The 24900-nt window shown below is 37.7% G+C and overlaps 1 long non-coding RNA gene across 3 annotated transcripts in view; it reads left to right on the forward strand.

Annotated features, from left to right (window-relative positions):
* LOC106735562 (uncharacterized) overlaps positions 1-24900 on the forward strand; it is a 60961-nt gene that overhangs the window by 22651 nt on the left and 13410 nt on the right. For all 3 annotated transcript variants that reach the window (XR_001370868.2, XR_001370867.2, XR_003550497.1), the window contains one exon: positions 14229-14268. This is a non-coding gene — a long non-coding RNA (uncharacterized LOC106735562). The remainder of the gene's footprint in view (positions 1-14228; positions 14269-24900) is intronic.

Here is a 24900-nt window from a genome sequence, read left to right on the forward strand (position 1 = left end):
TCACCTTTCCCTAGATGTCCCATCGCTCTTTCCAAAATTTCTCTTGGCCCCCACCTGAAGAAGATAAGTTCTGGAATGGGTCTTCCCTCACTCCCATTTATCCTGAGTACATACGGTCCTCCACACAAAGGCATCGTCCCAATACCTCGAACACTTACTCTCACGATTTTCTTTCACAGACATCACTGCGATTACTTTCTGTCATCTTGGGCCACACTGACCCTGATGAACTACTCTGATTTGATTTTCCTTCTTCCTCTCCTTAGCACTTTCACACAGCTACTTTTATTACCCTGGTTCTTTGACTTCTCTAATTTCTCTAAGTTCCTTTCAGACAGGTTCTACAACTTTTTCACATTTCAACATTGCTGTTGTTGTTGTTGCTACCAGAGGGTAGATGTGCTTGCCAGAAAAAGGGGGGTGGAGATTGTAAGAGAGGGAGAGGAGAGAGAGAGAAAGAGGGCATCCTCCTGGGGCATGGTCAAGCCACAATCTTTTTTCCATTTCTCCATCCCTCCGGGGTGAGGGGCACAGAAGCACATGCGCTCAATGTGTTTTTCAAGCCACTGATTTAGGGAGGGTTTGGGGCACAGAAGCACATGCACTCAATGTGTTTTTCAAGCCACTGATTTAGGAATCAAACTGGGATCAGCCACAGGGTCTGGCTCCCAAAGCACAGTTTTTAACCACCACACCATCTCCACTTCTTTCTGATCTGTCAGTAAATATAAAAAAACTATATATTGTCTCCTCAGTGTTTATCTAATTTTGACAACTATGTGAGCATTCTCAGAAGCTTCCGACCAAACACTTTCCACTCTTTCTAAACATTATATTATCAAAAATTGATATTGGAATTGCGGCTCCTTCTGTTTCACTGGGGACCCTCCAGATTTATTGAGACAATTTGTGATTGCAAAGGGAGACAGTGCTGAGATATATTTCTTCCTTCAGTTTTCTAGTATTCCTGGAAAGCTCATTTTCCATAATCTGACATAACACTACCTGATACACTTAAACAAACAAGCATAGAGGCAGCCTCAACAGAGATGTAAGATTAAAACTGCCTAGAGTCTAAGATAACTTGAAAAACCTTGGAAATATCCATAGAGTATATAAATGGTTTGTAAATATACAACTTTGTGCAATATTGCACATCTATAAATACATAGCATGTGGAGTCATGCTCATATTTTAGTGTGAAGAAATGGTTGGCTTTTTTAAGTAAAAAAAGTATGTGTACATGTATACATGTACATATGTATTAATCTTTAAATATTTAAATCAGGTTTAGTGTAATGTAGTACTATGCACACAGGAATATTGGAAATGAACAGATTGTAATAATAAAAGATACTTATCTCCTATCTTACACTCATTCTAGCAAAGCCTGTGCCTTCTTGTTGTAGTGGAAAATATAATTATCTGCACTATCAAAATTTTTTTTATCATTTCCCTTTTATTTTTATTTTCTATTTACAGACAACATAAAATGTAATTAAACAAGTAATATGGAATTCTCCTCAAGTTATGTTATAATCTGACATAACACTACCTGATACATATTTTTTGACTCTTACTTTATCTGAACACACTATCTAAAAAGAATGGTTTGTGCATCTTTCCAGAAGTTTTATCAAGGGTTCTAATTTCATTTAACAAAGATAATGATAAGAAAATCTATGGTTTAGATTTGTACCTTTAATCTGTAGTTCAAATCAGTGCTCAGCTGGTAAGAACCCTGTTGTTACAAATAATCTTGTAAATCTCACAAAATCTCATGAAGACAAGCCTCTGAAATGACAGCAAAGATCACACAAATACTAGTCTTGTTATCTGATTCTGTTTGGCTGAGCTTAAAATAATGATCAGTCTTCAACTGTCACCTCTGGTTTTATTTCTGATTTCTCCTCTCATGTGTATCTCTATGAACATGAATCTATGGGTGACTGTCTCTGGTTAGTGACTGAGAAAGTCACTGTCCCTTCTACTTCACACTTACAGATGGTGCCAGAACTTTTAGCTAGAAGTATCTTAGTTTGAAAACCTCTTTGAAAGATAAACCAGTTTATTTCTTCTGAAGTCATACGTGCTAAGAAAGCATGCTCTCTTTTCTTAGTTCCTGTGTTACTTTTGGTGAATCTGGGGATTAAATGACAAAGGACAACAGCTACTGGTTTGTTTGCCTACCCTGAAATTCAAGGACCCCTCATACCTTACAATTCACATACATAAACGTCTCTCTTATTCTGTCTAGTTTGTTTCTTTTTCCACCAGAAATGTTTTTTTGAACACCAGATTCATTTTAAGCATTTTCTATCTAATCTGCTTCTAGTTAGTTAATTGGAGCTGTTGTGTAAACCCTGAAATATGGATCAACTTACACTCTTTATTCAGTTTTTCTGAAGTTTCTCTCGGCTTCATTTAAGCTTCTGAGTTCATGTCTTCTTCCTCTTCTTCTTCTTCTTCCTCTTCTTCTTCTTCTTCCCCTTCTTCTTCTTCTTCTTCTTCTCCTCCTCCTCCTCCTCCTCCTTCTTCTTCTTCTTCTTCTTCTTTGACATAGATGACCCAGTTTGATAGTCATTTGCCCTACTGAGTAATAATCTCACTTTAAAGGTTTAGATCACTCACATTAAACTGCTTGGCTTATAAGGAAAGGGCAACCATATACTGTATTTGTTAAAAATGTGTACAGAGGGTCCACTTCATGGAGCAGGGGAGGTGTGCTGGTCAGGTGGTGCTGGATCCATATAGAAGATGGCAACTTTCATTTCCCAGCAGACCTGCATATGATGGGCGTGTGTACCCCTGATCCCTCCTGGGAGAAGGCTGGGGAGAGTTGCAGTGTGAGACCTCCTTGAGGGTGCTTCTCTCTTCCTCTCACAAAAGAAATGAACTTTAAAACAGGTGTCGAGTATCTGATATTTATCCCATTTCATCCTCACTTTAGGTGGGTTATTGTCCAAATATCCTTGATGAAATTACTGAAAACTAAAGATATTAAAAATTATAAAGTGTTCAGAGATGGAGTAATGGCTATGTAGCTGGACTTCCATGTAGTTGACTGCAGTTCAAGTCCAGAACCTATGTTCTCACATCACTTGGTTGATAATTTCTCTTCAATAAATAATTGTTAAATTGCATGGTTGTATTTAGTCATGAAATCTCCCCTTCCACATTGATCAGTATTTTTTCTACTTAAATGGAGCAGATAGTGGGTGCTAGTTGAGAGTCTTCCTGGAGACCAGCAACTGAATGCGGGATGATACTCTCTTGGGTGGATTTTACACAAGAAGGATCTGAAAAAATAATTAGTGTGTATCCCTTGCTTTACTTTCAATAAGCAAAGTTATTCATATTTTTAAACTTCTGTAACCTATTTCTTTGAGTCCTCAGGAGAAAAACATAATTTCCGTTTTAAATTTCAGCATGGGGGTAAGGGACAGAGGTAAGAGAAGTAAATTACTGAAGTCTGCATTTGCATCACTGGGATGGAAATCAAACACAGTAGCTGATCTGAAGTTGAAAGTACAGCTTAAGAAGCTCTGTGTGCTTTGACTCTCACATAAAGAAAATGTCCATTCTAATTAAGTCCTGGTACTTGACAAGATTCTAGTGAAGCCATCAGAAATTGAAAATCACAACTGATATTGTTATCAATGAGGATTAAGGGCTAAAATTATAGGTAAATATGTCTTTCAGATGAACTAGCTAAGCATGGAAGTACACAGACTCTTCAAGTGCAGATTGTAATAAAGACAGCACACAGTCCTGAAGAGATTCTATAATGTTTTTTCTTGGGGGTGGGAGTGTTGGGTAGGTAGTGGGAGTTATTGTGTAAAATGGATCACTATCTTGGTTACCTTCAGACAGTATTGACCTCCATTCCCAGCAGACATACTGAAAAGTGTTTAAATTTGGGGGTGTGATATTGCCATTTTGAGAACATTTAAATTCTTACTCAAAGAGGGCACTGGTTTTCTTGGGAAGACTACTTGGTGGAGAATAGAAAAGAAAGAAAGCTTTACTGAACACATACCTATTTCTCAGTTCTGCCTTTCATTGTGAGAATTAACTGTCATTTTTATTCTCTTCCTGCTTAATAGTATAGAAGAGCAAGGTATAGCTTTTGGCAAAAAAAAAAAAAAAAAAAAAAAAGAGCCAAGATTTACCTCTTGCACATTAAATTCCTGTAGCAAGAGAAAAAATGGTGAGTATATGTTAGAAATTTGGGGTAAGGAAGTTAGATATTATGAACAACACTCTTTTGGTACCAAAACTCGACTCAGTAATCTTGGTTACCAAAACCCTACAAAAATTAACTTAAGGAAAAATAAGTAATAAGAAAAAAGTGGGGTGGGGACAATGGCAATTCCCAAGATGAGAACTGAGGACTGAGTTCTGTCAGGCTCTCTCTTTCTTCCCATGTTTACTTTCTGTTTCTACTTGTTGATTTCATACTCTCTTATGGGAAGTCAGACTTTTTCGATGAGTCTCACAGAGAAAAGATAGAACAGAACCACAGTCATGATTTCAGTTCAGTGACTTAAAAAGCTCCCTACTGGCTAGTTTAAGAGCTATCCTGTAGAAGAATGGTTCTAGCCTGATTTGAGCCCCATGCTCATGCCTGGAGGGCTCAGCATATCAGACCATTTTGATGGATCCTATGATTGGTTTGGGTAGTCACAGGCCTTCTCTGGGGTCAATGGGGAGAGAATAACATCCTCAAAGAGAATGATGTGGTTGGAGTTTGTGAAGACTAGTTTGCTAAAACAGATGAGACATTTCTAGAATATGAGGAAAAGTATGGATATAAGAGTAAATAGGGAGGGGACAAAAATAGTAGTTATTAATACAGATCTACTTTACTAGTTTTCTATGCCGAATAACCAATCAGACTCAACACCTTAAAATTCTTGTTTATTATTTGGATTTCTGTAGGTCATAAGTCTATACAGGGCATAGCTGATTCTCCAATAGAGATCTCTTAGGTCTGTAACTGAGATGTCAACCAGGACTGTCTGCTAATCTGGAGCTCAGAGTCCTCTTCCAAACTCTCTACTTGATGGAAGTCAGTTCCTCAGGGTGGTTGGACTGGAGTCCCTCCCTTCTTTCTGACTGGCTAAGAGAGGACTCTTGCTGAATCCTGCCTCATGGTCCTATTCAAAGCATGGCAATGTATTTCTTCAGAGTCAGCAGGAGAATTTTTTTTCTTTGGTTTTCCCTTTTAGGAAAATTTTTCTTCTTCTAAAGGGCTCACTTGGTTAGGTTAGGCATATGGGATAATTACTTTTTGATAAACTTGAAGTAATTTGGGGATTTTATCTGCAAAGTCCCTTCACCTTTACCATATTATGTAGCATAATCACAGAAGTGACATCCATTACAATTACAGATGTCACTCAACTCAAGGAGAGGGAGTTCCATAGAGTTGTACTCCAGAGGTCAGGAGTCTTGGGTCATATTTTAAAATTGTGCATGTCACATCTTTTTTTTGGAAATACCTATAACACATAAGAAATATATATATGTAGAGAGAGAGAGAGAGATCTTCACACAGCTCTTAGAAATGTGTCTAATAAAAAAATTATGCAGGCCACAGGTGGTATGGTATTTAGGTGGCTAGATCTCACATGGTCAACTGCATGGTTTGAGTCCAGGACTTAACAGCTTGAAAAATATGCTGAGCACATTGTGTATGCCCAAAATCTTGAGAGGAGAATGGAGGAGAGAGGACTGCGGTGTGGCCATCCTTCCTGAAGTGTCCTTTCTAACTTTCCCTCTATCTGTTTACAGCAAAGCATGAACTGCAGTGGTTTGGGCTTGGGGGCAAGCTGTGGTCTTTAGGTAATCAAAGTATTTCAAACTATATTGTTTGAGATGTGACTTTTATTTGCAGGAGTCAGATTTTCTGTTAATTATTCAAAATATATGTATTAAGTATTTGTTTGGTTTGTAAAACAACATCGGTTGCCTTATAGTTTGGAGAAATTAGATGGGTGAAGGAAAAATGAAGTTGGCGCCCAAATTCTACCTCTCCAGGACATCTAGACTGTATCTAGATCTGTAACTTTAATCAGTTAGATGAATGTTTCCTTTTTTTTGTGTTCTTTGTTTCTGCCCCCAATAAATATATATGTTAAAGTGATTAACTAAATGGTCTTATAATCTTTGTCTTGGATGATTTTTTAAAAAACTGTATTGTAAGAAATGCTTCAAATCAAAATGCCATCAAATCAAAATGGAAGTTACTTATTAAACTAAAAATAGTTTATTATAGATAATGATGATGATGATGTTAATGAAGGCATCTGTTTTGAAATTTTCCATTTTTAAGGCCTTCAATAACTGCCTGGATTTTGAGGACTTCAGTAACTGCCTGGATTTCATCTTAAGCTGCATTTTCTAATTTTAATATTTGCATTACTATGCCACAGGCAGATTTTTACCGAGTGTTTTCTTTTCAGTGAAACAGAGAGAGACAGAGATATATATATAGGAAAAGACAGAGAAAGTTTTACTATAACTTCTTTTCTGTAAATACATTCCATTGTTTAGATTAAATGGAACTAAAAAAACCCATTATTTCAAAATTCATATTTTTGATTTCCCATGATGGTTTTGAATTTTCAGGAAAATATGAGGGTTCTTTTAAAAATTCATTTAGAAATAGAGTTAAAATGTTTATTTATTTTAATATGAAAACAATTTTTAAAATTATTTATTTAATTTTATTTGTTACTATTATTATTTTTAAATTTGTTATAGGGCATGTGAACTCATGAGAAAGAGAGAGAAGAGAGAGAGAGAGGAAAGTGAAGAAAGCAAGCTACCAGGTCTGGACTCAAACTGTGTTGCCCATGTGAACGTCCAGTGCCTTAACTGCCATGATACCCGCTGGCCCTGGTACAAAAAAAATTTTAAATTCATGTTTAATTTCTTCATAATACACATTTTTAATGAACTTTCTGAAGAGCCCTTGAACTTTTTGAAGATCCTTTGTACTGTTTAGAAATCTTATTTCAAAATTACTAATTAAGCTCTGTGAATACTTAAGGATTTCTGAAAGATATTTGGAATATTGCTGGTTCATTTGAATGGACACCAGGAAATGCCTCTTCTTTACCAACTGTGAGACACATTCGTAAACATCCACATCACATAGTCTTCAGATATATTAGGACAGCAGTATCTAATCTTCCCAGCATAGAAACTGGCACCCTGGAATACAATCCCTTCAAGAGTAGGAGGGGAGGTATTCGTGATGATTGGTTGGTCCCAGTATGACCCAAGTGCACCATGTCTTCTGTGGAACCCATTTCCACCACTTACCACATTGTAATGCGCAATGGAACAAGCATGCAACAATAAGATTTGTGAGCAGAAGAATCCAATACTGATGTCCACCTGACAGGAGGCAGAGCTCAGGTGGCAATGTCAGGGACCAGGAGTGACTACAAACATAGATGAAGCCTCTCAAGTCCACTGTCCAATCCCCACTATGTGACCAGCAGCACTGGTAGGTGCCGACCTCCAAGAGGCCACAAATCCAGGCAGTGGCCTAGGCCTTGGGAATCCTTGTATTATGGGATCAATACTTTCCTCCTGCTTTAGCAGTGTGCCTGATCTGTGCTGGCAGAGAGCATGTGGGGTGCTTAATGAGTGGAAACAGGGATTAGTCATGTGTCCCATGTCTTCCCCTGATTTGGTGTTTAAAAAAATTACATATATCAATCCATTTAGGTTAGTGTCCTAATAATAATAGAAAGGACATTTGGTCTGCAAGTGCAATTTTGAGGTCACTGAGTTATGGCTATCAGGCAGTCATGAAACTTTCAATCACTTTTCATTGCCTAGAGACTGTCTAATTTTTTAAAATTTTATTTATTATTATCATAATCTTGTTTATATTACATTGAATCACATAGATCTTTACAGTGTATTACATTTCTTTTTCCAGAAGGATTCCATATCAGTCAAGACAAAGACATTACTATCCACATCATCATAATCAAATTGCTTTCCATCATTTTTTTCCAGATTGTTATTATTATTATTCTCATTATTGTTTTAAATATTCAGTCACTATATATCATTTTGCTTATAAAAAGAATTTACCCAACGTGAAATACTTCTCAGACCAGTCCAGTTGACAATACTATACATGTTATCAACAGGTAATAAACCATTTCTTTGTCCCACTAATTTCATGCCTCTCTGTTCTCTTGCTATGAGATTGCCTAATTTTCGAGTCAGAGTTTTTATAGTTTCCCCTTTCTCTTCTGTAGCCTTCACGGCACAGGCTCTGCAAGCATGTGGAACTTATTTCTACTGCCTAGATTTTGCTCATTGTGTTTCTTCTTCTAGATTTTTTTTTTTTAATCTTCCTTCCACTGTGGAAATCCTTCCTATTGTTCAAAACCCAGTTCAAGTGACATTTCCTCCATCCTGTAATTCTTTAAATTCCTATTCTAAGTAATTCCATCATTAATCATTGAATGCTTAGTACTGTTGTTTGATATTTTGTGGATACATGCATCGCCTCCATAATGAATGGGTTTATGAGTTCTATGAAGTTAGAGACCTTCTCTTACATGATGCTTATTTTTAACCTCCCATTACCTATACAGTAAAAGTACATGCTTAACAAAATCTTTTACAATCCAACTCAGTAAATTTCTCTCCTCATCTCAATAGCTGCTTAAATTTGTACAGCCTTTCTTTTTTATTCTACACAATGGCCTTCCTTCTCCTTCCCCATGTATTACTTGATTGTATTTTCCACCTGTGCAATAAGGGGAAACTTGTAGGGCAAGGATTATGTGAGTTCATTGTGAATAAAGAAAGAGTCACAGGATGGAAGGCTGGAGCGGAGCTCCAGGCAGATCTGTACCTAATGGGGATTCAGAGGCTGACAAGAACTTCTATCACCTATTTAAAAATGTAATTTACCTGTTATTGCTAAGGAACCAACCCTATATGAATAAATTGTGTGACAGGACCCAGTTGAAAATATTTTTCTCATGTAAAGTCAATTATAATTAAAGGCTGTGGAAACTATGATTAAAAAAATCGAGTTCACTTGAATCGACATGGCAATTATTTAGTGAAAATTCAAACTTTGAGACAATGACTCCTGCCCCCTTCCTTTTTAAAGTTTATTTTTTATTTATTGAGAGAGAGAAAGAGAGATATTGTCTTGCCATGATCCTCCCTGGTGTGTTCTAGTAGACCTGGGACCTGAATCCAGGTCTTCCATGTGGCTTCAGTATCATACAGCAGTGCCCTCTTGCCTGTGCCCCCACAACTGGGCCTGCAATGACGTTTGTTTTCTATTTAAAAAGGCTCCTCCATACCCTTAGCTTAGGGGCTGAGGTTCTCCCAGCACTGCCAAGAGCGACACAGCACCTGAATATGAGGGATAGTGTCACTGTACTCCATAGAAGAGAACACCATAAGCAAGAGATTTCATCAGTTGTGACCTTGGCTAGGCCACAATTTCCGAGTCTTAAGTTTACATATCTGTAAATTGAGGAGGCTTGTGTATAGGTGGTAGTCATACATTTAGGCAAGGAACATGTTTTCCTTAACTTATTTTATGTCTGTAACTACTCAGTGAGGAAGTTCTTATTGCACAGATGGAAAAAAATATAATTAAATGGAATAAATTTGGCGACTTAATTAAAGCAACAGAACTAGTAAGTGGTAAAGTGGAATCCAATTCTGCACTTAGCTTCTGCTTTCAAATACTCTCCATTTTCTAACACTACAAACTGTTTCTTTATCAATAGTGGAAAAGCAATGAGGATTATACACAGTCTTTTTGAAAACCTCCAACAAGACACAAATCCAAATATCTCAGCCTTTTGAGTTTAAAATAATGTGAGCTAGTATTGCCATTAATTTGTTAGTGTAAGATCTGTCCTGATTTGTAATATATTGAGGGCAACCAAAAAGACACTTTTTTTTTTTTTAAATGTGTGTGTATTTTAAGACAACACAGACTGGTTGATAGTATCAAAATTCTTGAAGGGTGCAAATTTAGAATTCCTTGTTCTCATATCTATTACACTTTTTAAGTTCACTGTCAAGCCAGTGCAAACACATATCTGAAAACAAAATGTACTGGCTGTGACATTATCACATGTGTTTTGATAACAGAACCAAACCAGGGCCAATGTTTTCTCTTGCCCACCAGCCCTGCCACTTTAGCTGCAGATGTGAATGGATGTGCATTTGGGTTGAATGGCTACAAAAACATTCTTAGCCGTGCCTGTGAGCTTCAAAGTGTATGTCAACCTACCTATCAATAATTCGGAACTTAGGACATCAGTCATTTACTAAATATTTTAATGGATATGATTACAAACAAATACACAAAAAATCTCCATAGACAAGGAAACAATTTGATGAGATGTGGCTTGTTGTAACAGAGAGGATTGTGACACATAAAGTAGGTACGTCATAACAATGTATATCATTGTTGGAAACAACCTTGCTTTGATAAACAATCGTATACCTTGCGTCCCTGCAATTTTAAGATATTTTCAGCAAAGATGCTACATATCTCTTAACAATAGTGTGTTCCAAATGTGCTCTTTAGAACTCCGAGTTTTGTGGAAGTGACACACATTGTTGCCCCTTGTTCTAAGTGATTCCTTTTACTTACGTTTGATCAGTGATGGCAGCATCCCCAGCAGCGGTTCTATGAGGAGCCCATAGGCCACACTGCACAGCACAGGTGTTAAGTACACTCTGTGATGTTCACACAACAAGATCCCTTAATGACACATTTTCCAGAATGTATCCCCATTTTTAAGCAACAGATGACTGTGTTTTTATACTTTATAATAAACACAGACAAGTACACCAAACACTCAGCAGTTAACATAAAGAGGTCACTTGCATCACCACAACTGAAGTCAATAAAAAAATCACTGACAGGAAAGGTATGTTTTTCTTTTCTGGTAATCTGTTTAGAGCAATAGAAAATTAATGTTTTCTTAATCTATTTTTTAGAGACTGAATTAATTCAAAGCTGGGCTTTAGTAACAGCAAGGACTATTTCTGGTTCAACCTTTCTCCTAGTGTATAATCATTCATGTACCAACCTGAAGCTTGCAGTTTTTAAGAGAGCTCCACTCTGGCTGATCCTGGAGTTCAATTTTTTACTTTTATTTTCATTCCCTATCCCTGTTGGAAATTCTGATCTGCTTCTTAGACTTTTAGCTATTTCTTCTTGAGTCAGGAATCGCCTCTAGGAAAAACTTAGCTCCTCACAGCTACACAAGGATATATCAATTTTAGCTTCAAGTTTAGGGAAAAATAGAAAAATAAGTGGCATGGGTTCCACTGTATTAAATGTTTTACAAATTTTATTTAATCAAATGGTTTGTATTGTACTATTTTCATTTTAGAAAACTGACATTCCATTCTCTGATAGTTTAAATAAGGTACTCAATATTGCATAATTACTAAATGACAGTGTCACAATTTAACCTTGATCTTACTGACTTTAAATCACATGTTCCTTAAATGAAACCACAGTCTTTCATTTAACAAAATGTGGAGTACAGATTTTATAGGTAATACTTATAGTGTTACAGGAACTGCTAGCTCTTTTTTTGTTTTTTTTTTTTTTTGAGAGGCTTTTGCTATAGGGTGCGTGCGCTTGCCAGAAAGAGAGAGACAGAGAGACAGAACGCGAGAAATCACCATCCGGGGGGATGGCCACGCCACACTCAGGATCTTGGGCACACACGCACACGTGCCCAGCGTGAGTTTAAGCCACCAGGTCTGGGACTCGAACCAGGGTCGACTACGTGGGAGTCCAGCGACATAGCCATTACACTAACTGCTGGTCCCATAGAACTAAATTTAAAAATTGCATTTAAGTGGGTAAGGTAAGAATGTTAAACGTGAAGATCTGTTTTAGTCATTTGCGAATGCTATAAGGGAATATCATAGACTGGGTGGTTTGAATAGCAAACATTAACTTCTCATACTTCTTGAGGCTGGAATGTGCAAGATCAAGGTGCCTACAGGTCCAGTGTTTGCTAAAGGCCCTATTTCTGGTTTGGAGGTATCTGTCTGCCTCCGTCTATTCTCACAGGGTAGAGAGCAAAGGTCAGCTGTCAGGCTATGTCTTATAAGGCACTAGTCCCATTCATAAGGGCTCCACTCTCAGCAACTAGTTCCCTCCCAAAGACCCACTTCCGAATACCGTCACATTAACCGGGCATAGTGGCACCCACCCTATGGCACAATGATGGGAGGCTGGAGGATTGTGACATCCAGTCCAAATACCATCATACTGAAGATTAGATTTCAACATACAAACTTTCAGTGGGCACAAACATTCAGTTCATAGCAAGGTTTTCCATGCTGACACTCTATGTAAGAGTTGACTTTACAATTTATTTTTTGTAGGTTGATTGACTAATGATTTCTACCATCTGAAGGTAGATTAGAGACATGGTGGAAGAATCTATTTTTTTAAAATAAGAATTATTTAAATTTTACTTATTATTATTTTAAATTTTGTTATAAGGCACATGTGATCACCAGAAAGAAACAGAAAGAAGTGAGAGGGAAAGTGAGAGAGCAAGCTGCAAAGTCCGGGACTTGAACTGTGGTTGGCCATGTGGGAGTCCAGTGCCTTAACCACCATGTCTCAGGAATACATTGCAAATTTAATATATCCATTTACTTTAGTCATCTAGGGGTACAGTAACAAAATGCCATATACAAGGTGGCTGAAACATCAGACAATTATTTCTTATACTTCGGGAAGTATGAGAGGTCTAAGATCAGGGCATCAGCCTGGTTGGGTTCTGATGAGGGCCCTCTTTCCAGATAGTAGATGACTGTTTTCTTGCTATTTGGTCACATGGCAGGTAGAGAGAGAGTGAGCACTCTCCTGTGCCTCTTCTCATAAATGCACTAAACCCATTGTTGAGTCTCCATACCCACAGCCTCATCTAAACCTACTCAGACATCATCATGTTGGGGACTAGGGCTTTAACATATGAATTTTAAGAGGAAGGTTCAGTCTATATCACTCACTATATATATAGTCAAATGAGTGGGTTCAGGTGTGTCTGGAAATCAGGAACTAGGTGCCTTGGATATATTTCAGTGCATCTTTTAACACTTATCCTTTGTATTACATTTATCTGCAGCTGGAAACAGTAAAAGCTGGGAAGGCATTACACCTTTTATACTACATATGAATAGCTCTGATGGCCTTACTAAATTCCTGAGAGCTATGGTTTTATCATAAACTATGACATGAAATCAAATATGATCTTTCATAAAAACTTGACTGTGGAATAGTTATCACTTGTAAGTGTAAATATGTATATAAAGTGTTTGGGTTTATGCTTGGACTTACACCACCAATCACACTGAAAACATCCTGAAAAATTGCGCCTAAGCATTTCTTTCTTTCCAAGTTCCCACTTCAGATAATAGCTATCTAAAGCTCTGTTTTTCTTATCTCTCTTTCCCAGGCCCTCCTCTGGCTGCTTAGTCTTTGATATGTTAAGCTGAGGTCAAACTGAATGACCTGCAGTCTGAACATAGCCTGGGGCATTTGGAGTTCTTATGTGTTAAAACATTTGAATTAGTTGCCAACTTTTGAAAGTCAATATATTTTATGTTAAAATTCAGGTATCTTGGCTTTCCTTGACAAACCAGAAGATCTTGTGACCCTAGACTCTTCCCAAATGGCTCTTTGACTCTCTGGTTTAAAGCAGCGAACAGACCCCTCCTCAGCGCCCCTCTAAGCATTCACATTGGCAGTCACTGGGGTAAATGTTCAGGGTCTATTTTGCTTCTCCTACTTGCATTTATGTCAGTCACCTTATTCCAACATAAAAGATATACTCAAAGGAATTGAAATACTTGAAGATTTGAAGGAGGTGTTTGAATGAGTGTAAGTATTCATAATTTAGATGTTTTCATCATACACAAAAATCAACAGAAAGTGAAAGCTCTTGCACCTTAAGGATCAACATGATCCTAGAGATGTTAGCTGCTCAGGGCTCTGCTCTCTGACTCTGCTTAGGTGCAGCTATTAGTACTCTGTGGACTATTTACAGCGAGGCTCCTTGAAAGAGAAAGACAAGATTGACATCTGACTTTTTTATATCTAAACATGTCAAATACCCTTACAATGTGAAATTCTGCCTCATTCATGTTCAACTTTTTAATGTCTTTACGTACAGGTAGAATCAAGATCTCAATTTTCCTAGAGGGTCTCTAGAGGTGAGAATTTTCATATTTTTTCACTGCACATAATATACTAATTTGTTCTGAAGCTCAGCATATAATTTTTTTCTCCACAAGCTAGCCTCTGAGGCATTTTGCCAATGTAATTATTCAAATGGTGAAATTTCCTTAAACAACAGTGAAGTTAAACTGAAACTCAACAACTGATGGTGAAAGGAGAAGCAAAGACTTAGGTGGACTCTAATTAAAAGAATTAGAGAAGATATAAATTAACAAATAAGGAATGAAAGAATCCAAAGATAGTTAGAGTTCCTTATACAAAATATGAATACATATGATTTCCAACATTTGAGTCTCAGAGATGAACAGCAAAAGTGAAGCATTTGTAAGGTTTAGAATCATGTGGATGTTTATTTATCAAGCTGCTAGAAGTTAATGACTTCTGGATGCAGGATCTGTTTTATATTACAGAATTTGATCTCCTAGGCAACTATCTTATTACATTCACAATTCCCCGTATTGCCTAATTTTAAGATAATTACAAATGTAAAATAATTGCTGTAGGTGTTTAGACTTTGCAACTTACATTTATATCAGATTTATTATAATCTAACCAAGTGTGGCTCCTTGAACCATTATGATCTTGCTCCATGATCTATGTGGGAATTAGGTAATTTCATGGTTTGTGGAAATATCAGAGTGTACTTACACAAACCTATATGGCACAGCCTACTCCACACATAGGTTATATGGTATAGTTTTATGAGACCATCACTGACCAAAACATCATTATGCAGTGCATGATTGTATTTAGAAACCCCAAGTGTACCCTAACATCTCTACAAAGTATGTTTTTCCTTGTTTCATAGTCACAGAAAATTTCATCTAGTTGTTCTTAAAGAAAACTTAAGATCAGTTTCAACTTTTAAAATTATTCGATGGTAAACATTTACACAGATGATGCTGTTAATACAGTTAACAATTGAATAATTCGGGACTAGCAGTTAGCGTAATGGCTATGTTGCTGGACTCCCATGTAGTCGACCGCAGTTTGTGTCCTGGACCTGGTGGCTTAAAAAAACTCAGGCCGGGCACCTGTGCGTGCATACCCAAGATCCCAAGAGGAGAATGGAGGAGAAGGGATTGCGGTGTGGCCAACCCCCGCCCTGCGGAGTGATTTCTCGCTTTCTTTCTCTCTGTCTCTGTCTCTGGTGAGCGTGTGCACCCTATAGCAAAAACCTCTCCAAAAACAAAAACAAAAACAATCAAATAACTCTATATTTTATTGAAAACTGTCGTTATTCATTCTTTTGTTGGACATGTAGGTTATTTCCAGTATTTTGCTATCTTAAATAAGGCAAACATAAATATCCTTATGTGGTCACTGAGTGAATACTTATTGAGTGCCTATTATGTCAGAAACTATTCTAGGCAAATAAAAAGAAGTCAATAGAACAGTTGGAAATTCCTGTCCCCACAGACCTTATATCCACTGGAAAGAAATAGGCAACAAATTAAATGACAAATTACATTGTATGTTGAAGGTAATAAGTGCACTGAAGGAAAACAAAGTGAGGAAGGTGACTCTGGGAGTACAGAATGTGGAGGATGTCATTTAAATAGTATTGTCCAGGAGATCTCAATGAGAAGGTCACACCTGAACAGAGACTTGAAGTGGTGAGGGGTAGGTTATGGGATATCTAGCCTATGGCAGGAACATGCTCAGGATGGTCGTAGTCCTAGGAAGACGAGGAAGTCTGTACTCACAGAACACTAAGACGTGAGATCAGGCAGGAAAAGAAGGGATTGCGGTGTGGCCAACCCCCGCCCTGCGGAGTGATTTCTCGCTTTCTTTCTCTCTGTCTCTGTCTCTGGTGAGCGTGTGCACCCTATAGCAAAAACCTCTCCAAAAACAAAAACAAAAACAATCAAATAACTCTATATTTTATTGAAAACTGTCGTTATTCATTCTTTTGTTGGACATGTAGGTTATTTCCAGTATTTTGCTATCTTAAATAAGGCAAACATAAATATCCTTATGTGGTCACTGAGTGAATACTTATTGAGTGCCTATTATGTCAGAAACTATTCTAGGCAAATAAAAAGAAGTCAATAGAACAGTTGGAAATTCCTGTCCCCACAGACCTTATATCCACTGGGAAAGAAATAGGCAACAAATTAAATGACAAATTACATTGTATGTTGAAGGTAATAAGTGCACTGAAGGAAAACAAAGTGAGGAAGGTGACTCTGGGAGTACAGAATGTGGAGGATGTCATTTAAATAGTATTGTCCAGGAGATCTCAATGAGAAGGTCACACCTGAACAGAGACTTGAAGTGGTGAGGGGTAGGTTATGGGATATCTAGCCTATGGCAGGAACATGCTCAGGATGGTCGTAGTCCTAGGAAGACGAGGAAGTCTGTACTCACAGAACACTAAGACGTGAGATCAGGCAGGAAACTGGGTTCAGCTCCTGTATTGCCTCAAAGAACTCTGCAAGGGCCTTGACTTTCTTTTACTTAGATAAAATAGGTTGCTGTTAGAGAGTTTTATTCAGAAAGGGATGAAAATTGACTTGTGGACAGCATTACTTTGCCTGTTGTGCTGATCCTTATTGAGAATAAAGCAAGGGAGGCCAGTTGGGAGGTTGTTGAGATAAAGCAGGTAAGAAATGGCAATAGCTTGGGCTGGCCAGTATACTTGTGGTTAAGAGAACTGGGTTACACATGGCCGACCATGGTCTGAATCCCAGCTCCAGTGGCTTTAGAAACATACCAAGCATATGTGTTTGCATGTCCAAAATCCTGATAGGATGGAGAAATGGAGGAGAACGTATTAGAGAATGACCATGCCCCATTAGGGGATGCTGTCTCCCTCTCCTTCACTCTTCATTCTTCTCTCTCTTTCTGGCAAGTACATGAACCTTTTGGAAGTTTAAAAAATGGCAATTGGGGGCCATCAGGTGGCATGGTAGTTAAGGTGCTGGACTCCCACATGGTGAGCGTGGTTCAAGGCCCAGATCTGGTGGCTTGAAACTCACACTGGATTGTTTTACATACATGCCCAAAATCCCAAAAGGAAAATGGAGGAGAAGAGACTGTGGTGTGGCTATCTCCCCTAGGAGCTGATTTATCACTTTTCCTTTTTCTTTATCTCTCTCTGGTAAATTTTCTTACCCAGTGACAAGCTGCCCCCCCCCAAAAAAAAGGCAATGGCTTAGACCATGGTGGTAGATTAGTATTTATGAAATGTAATCATATTTCACGTATAGTTTGGAGGTATACCTGGCAGGATGTTTGTAATGTCACCATTAATGTAAATGTGTGCTTCCTAGACATTTGATTTTATATGTGTGTGTGTATACATTTCTGCATGTATGTGTATGAGTGTGTGTATATATATACTTTCTAATATTTTTAAATAATCCAATAAAATGTATTTTTAATTTAATTAGCTAGCAAATCTGAACATTTTCTCCCATATTTATTAACATTGACTTTTTGTGTTGATGGTCCCATCTCATTTTGTGTAGCTAGCGATTTGGAGTTTTGCAGGTATTCTAATAAGTTAAAACAACATTATATATTAAATAATAAATGCATTTTATTTACAAGTATTATACATTATATATTACCTACCACCAGAGCTCTTTATTTTTCAAAATATGCTAAATTAACTAAATCATATAAAATCCATTAACTAATTAAAACTCTATGTAGTACTACTGCAATTTTTGTCCATATTGAGCAAACTGTTAACATTCTTAAATATGGTAGACTTTTGTGTAAAATGACATTCCTGAGACAGGAGAGGCAGTACCCCAAAGAACCTCGCCCCAGTTGTTACGACTGATGTTCTCGGGCTCCTTAATGCCATATGTCTAAGACTGCTGCTATGGAGAGCCTTACCTCTACATTCAGACGCTGGCCATTTGCATTAAACACTTGGTAACCTTTAATCTTGCCCTACTGCTGAATTCTTTGTCTTTCCACATCATTTGATATTTCAAACCATATTAGTGGTTTGAATTCACTTACAATATTCACAAATGACAAATTCCTTCAAGGGCCACATGCTTGGTCTTTGTGTCCTTGGCTGCTATAATAGAGTGACATGAACCAGGCAGTTTAAAACAACAAGACAGTTATAGTGATGGATGTCTGAAATCAAGGCATCAGTTAGGGCCATGTGCTTTATGAAGGCTGTATGGCTCAATCTGTTCCATGTCTTCCTCAGCTTCTAGTGTTGCAGGTAATCTTTGATGTTTCTTGGATGGTAGACACTTGACCCATCGCTTCCTCTGTCTTCTTCACATGACATTCTCCCTTTGTGTCTTCATACCATGCTCTTTCTGTGCGTGTCTCTGAGCCTCTTCTTATAATGACACCAGAAATACCGAATTAGGATCCAGTTTTAATATGACCTCATCTTAACCTAATTACATCTTCAGAGACTCTTCTTTCTGACTCTGTTTCTACTCACCAAGACTGGTTAAGTGCCCCTTTTATAAGCTCTCAGATGATCCATAGTTTATATTTATCAAAGTGCTTATTACATTACATTTTAATTTGCTGTTTACTTGCCCCTCTCCTCTACAGGGTTGTGAGTTTCATCAGGACAGATTGAACCTTATTACTTTTGAATCCCCAGTGTCCAGAATGTGACTGGACTTAGTTCACACTTAATGTGTAAATCGTGGAAGTAGTTCAATGAAAGCTTAAACACCAGTCTGAATAATTTTCTCTCCCCAGCTCCATTTTTCCCCTATGTAAAATAAGAGTAGAAAAAGGGTGATGGTTAATAGAGTCTACCTACAATTCCTACAATTCCAGATAAGGTTGGGAAAACATGGACTTGGTTAGCGGTTCTACAATGTATGTGACCTTCCTTTCTATTGGGCTTAAAGAACTGTGATCAGGCTATTGGTCTCTTCTGTGGTTCTGGACAGGTTGGCAGAGGGTTCTACCCTGGAGCTCAATTTTATGCAGGCTCTGAGGACTGGCTGACATTGTTAAAGTTCAAGTGTATAACGTGCCAGGCATGACAAGACAAAAGATATGCTGCTGATAACAAATAAACAGGAGGCAAGAGGCACCACAGTCAACTTCCATCTATTTATTTCCATCTGTTCATATCCACTTAACTGCCCTGAGTTTATTTAGAGACAATTATCCATGGCAACAAACGACATCAGTCCCTCTGAGGAGTTTGTAATTTTTCATAAAAGACTCAATGAAAATTCAAAACTAAGTGACACTACAGTATAATTCCCAAACTAGTTATTGTTAATTACAAAATAAAATTAAACCTGCCAAAGGGGAAGCTATACATGCAGTCTACTCTTCTGTAAAGGTATTGGGAGGAAGAGATATAATTTTCTACATAAAGAGACTGTCAAGTAGAAGATTGTGAATTAAACCAGTGAATCTTTGGTTACTGCTTTGGAAACCCCAAATTTCTTCACCTTATCTGATCAACACTAGTATTCATTAGTGTCAATCATATAAACAAATCAAAATATTGACCTTTCCTTCATTGGTGCCATAGAAATAATTCTTTCTGAACCTTTTTTTGTGAATTGAGTTTTTTTCCTTTCACCCAAGGTATTTCACCAACTAATTAGCTGGGTGAGAATGTAATGTACCTATAATTAAGTTAAATAGAACTTTTGGCAAACATTCAATCCAATTTGAAGGTGTATTGGCTTAAAATGCCCTGTCTTGCTAAGCATTTCAATTGGGATATTTACCATTATCTCGAACTCCACATACCTACCAAATTAATCATGTTCCCTCTAGCTGAGTTCCTCATTTCACCTGAACTATTTCTGCAAGCAATATCACCAGTCCTCTGAACATCCTTATCAGAAACTTTGAAATCACTGTTGTGGCCATTCTTTCCTTTTAGAACATTAAAATGTAAGTGAGCATTATTAATTTTATTAATCAAGAAGACATCGCTTTTTAAAAATTTACTCTTTACTAGATTTTCAGAACCTATTTCTTTCTTTTCACTAAAGTGGCAACCACTGTCATTTGTGCTCTTCCTGTCTCATACGTTTGTCACTACTATAGCTTCCTAATCTATCTCTTCAACTCGCTTGACCCCATCATGATTTACCACGCTGAGTCCTTCCCTAAAAAAGGTTTGCCTAATCAACTTATTTTTTTCACTTTCTCCCATGTGAAATTATTTAAAAATTGCGCTGCCTCGTTGTTTGTCTCTATAGTATGCATAGGAACATTCTAGATTAAATAATCTACCTGCTCTTAGGTCTGTAATAAATCTTAGATGGAAGCTCAACATAGCAGACTGATAAAAGCAGAACTATCTAGGTTGAATGGGAAATGAGAGAATAACATGTGGGAGAGGTTAACCTGCTAGCCATTCTCCCAGACCCAGGCCAAAGATTATTTTCTTCCTTAAGTTTCCTAGGTTTTCCCAGCCTTCACTGATGTGACTTTTCTCTCTACTTTTCTGCATGTGTTATTAAATATTATATCATTTTATTTGGAGATATTTAATGTTTTACAATTTTTGATTTCTCATTTGTCTATAAATTTCCAATAGTGCTAATATAATGCCATTAAAATATTATTGATTAATTATTAATATAAATCAAATCTTGGAGTTTTGAAGGAATAAGTCTTATGTACAACTGGAGATATATATATTTAAGGAGTGAGAAATCAATCACTTCCTGGGAGTGATGAATGAAAGGGAACACCTATGTAGAGTTAATACACCTAGTCCACTGAAATTGTCATACATATTACTGTCAAAAACAGTGAAGAGGCATATTTTTTTAAATCATAAAATAATTATTATTACTATGAATTTTTCTCACTTGAATTATTGTTTGTTATTTCCCTTATGGCCAGTCAATTGATTTCACTTGAGACAGTCGATTTACCAGCAAATCATGTTAAACACCTACTGCATGCCCTTTCATGAGTTAGCTGTAGTGTCAATTCACCACTTTGTGTGTTCACAGTGCTCACATAGGCACACACATACAACACACATCCAAATGTATGATAGCTTTACATTGGGACAAGCCATGTGTACAATGTCCAAACAGGAACACAGAGATCACTGTAAACACATAAAATGTGAATTTAATGTGGAAAATTGGTTACCACAAGTTATAGAGAATCTCTGGAAAGCAACAAAAACATGGTGAAGCTTCTGGGAGATTAGCATCGCACATAGTCCCCATCCCCGGCTCGGCAGAGAGGAAGTAGACTGCGGTTGCGCAGAACTGGACCACAGCTTGTCATACAGGAGCAGGTGTCTGGAGGCAACAAGCCACTACTGGAGACACCACAGGACATGGGGAAGTAGAACAAACACAGCTTACCTCCTTGTCCTGTCTTCCAAACCACTACCACTGCCTTCTGTTTCGTCAAATCTATCTGGAGGCTTAGAGGCAGAAGAGTCCAGGAAATAGAGTTTCCTGTGGAACACAAAGCAGAGGAAGAGGGAGAATGTATGAAGTAGCAGATAGATAAACACTCTCTGTCAAATGATGCTGTAAATGGAGGCAGAAAAGATTGTAGCTTTAAGGCCAGCTGGTGGCAGGTGCTTAAAGCAACTTGATCCCACAGGGCTGACTGTACAGGTTGGAGTTCCAGGCCAGAAGGCTTTGAAAACATGCTGAGCATTGGGAACCAGCAGTTAGCATAATGGCTATGTCGCTGGACTCCCATGTAGTCGACCGCGGTTCGCGTCCCGGACCCGGTGGCTTAAAACTCACGCCGTGTGCGTGCGTGCCCAAGATCCCGAGAGGAGAATGGAGGAGAAAGGATTGCGGCGTGACCATCCCCCCTGGGGGGTGATTTCTCGCTTTCTGTCTCTATGTCTCTGTCTGTCTGGCGAGCGCACGCGCCCTATAGTGAAAATCTCTCCAAACCCCCCCCCCAAAAAAAAACAAAACAACCATGCTGAGCATGTGTACATGCCCAAAATCCCGAAAGGAAAAATGTAGAAGGGATTCCAGTTGATCATTCCCCTATAGTGAGCACAGGCGCCCTCTTACACATATATTTAAAAAGGGAAAAAAATACGGCTTCATTTGCCCACTCTGGACCCTAAAATTCTAGTACATTTATTATTTGATCCTCTACTTGTTTCCCTTTTCAATTCCTGAAAATTTTAGTTTGGGTTTTCAAAAAAGATAAAAATTAGCACACACTTTATAGAATAAACTATGCTATTAAACTATTAAGATGAACATCTGTCTATCTATCTATATGCACAATCTCATTTATATTCAAAATTATGATGATTCATATAATTCTACTGTGATATTGAAATCCATTTATAAATAACTCCCCTCCATAGGTATCTGTGAAAATTTTAGGTGGACTTGCCTACAGGAAAAGTATTTAGCCTTTCTGTAGTTTTAACATTAAGAGAGTAAACTCCATTTATTATATGCACTTGTTTGTGTGTGTGTGTGTGTGTGTATGTGAGAAAGAGAGAGAGAGGGTGGAAGAGAGAGAGAGAGAACCCAGGAATTAGAAATATGCATTTATTGAATAAATAAATTATTCATTGTTATACAGAGAAAAGAAAGAATAATAGCCATGACTGGGAAGGGCCTGGAACGGGAAGTGGAGTTTTATTTTGGAAGAATAAACTCTAGCTTAAAGATTATATGTGATGGTACCTTCTTTTCCACCAACCACTAGGAATAGAGTAGCAAGAGTCACAGATAATTTTACTTTAACCATACTCTCCAAAAGAGAAGAGGAGTGGAGAATGGAATCACTGTTCACTGTTGCCCTAAGCATTGTACAAGATAGCTATATTCTTCATCATGTTTTAAAAATTTTTCTGATGCAGAATTATTAACTCCTATTGGCAGATTACTAAATTGATACTAAGAAAAGTAAAGCAATTGATCAAAGATTACATAGCAAATAATCAACTGGGTCAGCTTTATGACCCAGACATAAAAAGATGAAAAGAAAAGATGGTATTGTCCTCCTGATTCCTATGAGGAATGCCTAGAATAACTAAAGCCAGTCAGAAACCTCTTCTTCGTGGAATGAATTAAAGCTCTGTCACCCAAATGATAGCACCAAACTGTTCTCAATTGTCTGAAATGTTTAATGGGAGAGAAACTTACATCTCACAGTTCAGGAGTAAAGAAAGTTGTATAAGCCAATTGGACTTGGATTGGATAAATACTGGTGTGAATAGTTTTAAATCAATGTACTATTGATTGCTTTCAGTTTTAAATTATGAAGTTACCTTGCAAAATGGCTAACTGCCTCAGAAGTAGGAATAGGTCAGACAGTTGAAAAGAGAAATGGGTTGTAGAAACAGTGATGCTCTGAGCATTAGTCTGATGTCAATTTTCTTTCTTAGTTATTCTTTTTTCTTTCTTTTTTTAAAAAACTTTCCAGAGAGAGAAGAGAGAGAGAGATGGAGACCCAGAGGGAGAGAGAAAGTACTCCCTCTGGAAACTGTCACACGGTAATCCCCTTTTCTCTACTTCTCCCTCCACTGGGGGCCTTGGGCACCCTTGCATATGCACCTGTGCCTAGGGTTTTTCTCAAGACACTGAGTTCAGACCAAACTTCAGTCAGCCATGTGGAAGGCAGGTCCCCCAACCACCAGGCTACGCCATAGTCATTCCTTCTAATCTTCAACCATGAATAGAAAAAGCAAAGCTTAGATCTCGCTGTTAGAGTTTGTGTGGGAGAAATGGCTCCTCAATTCTCCACCAGATCACTTCTTTTACTTTTTGCTTACATTTTGAGTAGGAATTTGTGTGAGGAAAGTTTTTATCCACAAAAGAAAAAAAGTTTGAACATCACAAATCTAGAACGTTGTTGGTTGTAGAAAGATCACTGAAATGGGAGTTGAGACACCACGTGTTGCTACCTCTGACTTCTACAGCATGGGAAAACCATTAAACCTCCCGCATCTACTTCCTTTATGTCAGTTGGATCTAGATCTGAGCATTTCATTTGTTAGAGTCTTCCCGGCTCAGATGTTCTGTGGTCTTTGCATGCAAAATGCATTTTGCAGCATAAATTGACTCATCATTTCTTAAGGACTTTTGAAAAATGTTGGGACCTTTAATATTAAGGGATACAGGAGCATACTAAATTATGTTGTTCATACGTTAGCAGCATTCTGAGGTGTGGCTGTGTAACTGTGTAAGCATAAAGTTAGTTAACTGCTTGACTTCCAAGACTCTTCCTATCATGGGTGTATAAGGAGATGTGCAGAAAAAGCCACGGACCTTGTTAAAGTGATCTGGGGCCAGTGAACTCTGTCAGCTTTTGCTATATAGGGACGTATATAACTTTTTCATTTCCTGAACCATCTGGAAGTCAGGGACTTGGGGTAATTATCTCTGCTTCTCCACAGTAGAAGAAAGATCTCTAGGAATGAGATTGAGGAGAGCCAAGGAGACAGTGCAGTGATTTGTCACACCCATGTAAACTGACACCCATAGACATCTCTAGCCAACTTTACAGAGCCTCATCAGTGCCCAGGCATATCTAGTTATCCGATTGAAGACTCTTCCTATTTTAGAATTCACTGAGAATTCTATTCAGTGTGACTTTTCTTGATAGTGACCGGCATAAATCTTAGTGGATTTTTTTTTTTTCAGGAGACATATTTGTGACATAAAATTAAATAAATC

Source organism: Tupaia chinensis, unplaced genomic scaffold, assembly GCF_000334495.1.
Source record: "Tupaia chinensis unplaced genomic scaffold, TupChi_1.0 Scaffold000437_1, whole genome shotgun sequence".
Classification (NCBI taxonomy): domain Eukaryota; kingdom Metazoa; phylum Chordata; class Mammalia; order Scandentia; family Tupaiidae; genus Tupaia; species Tupaia belangeri.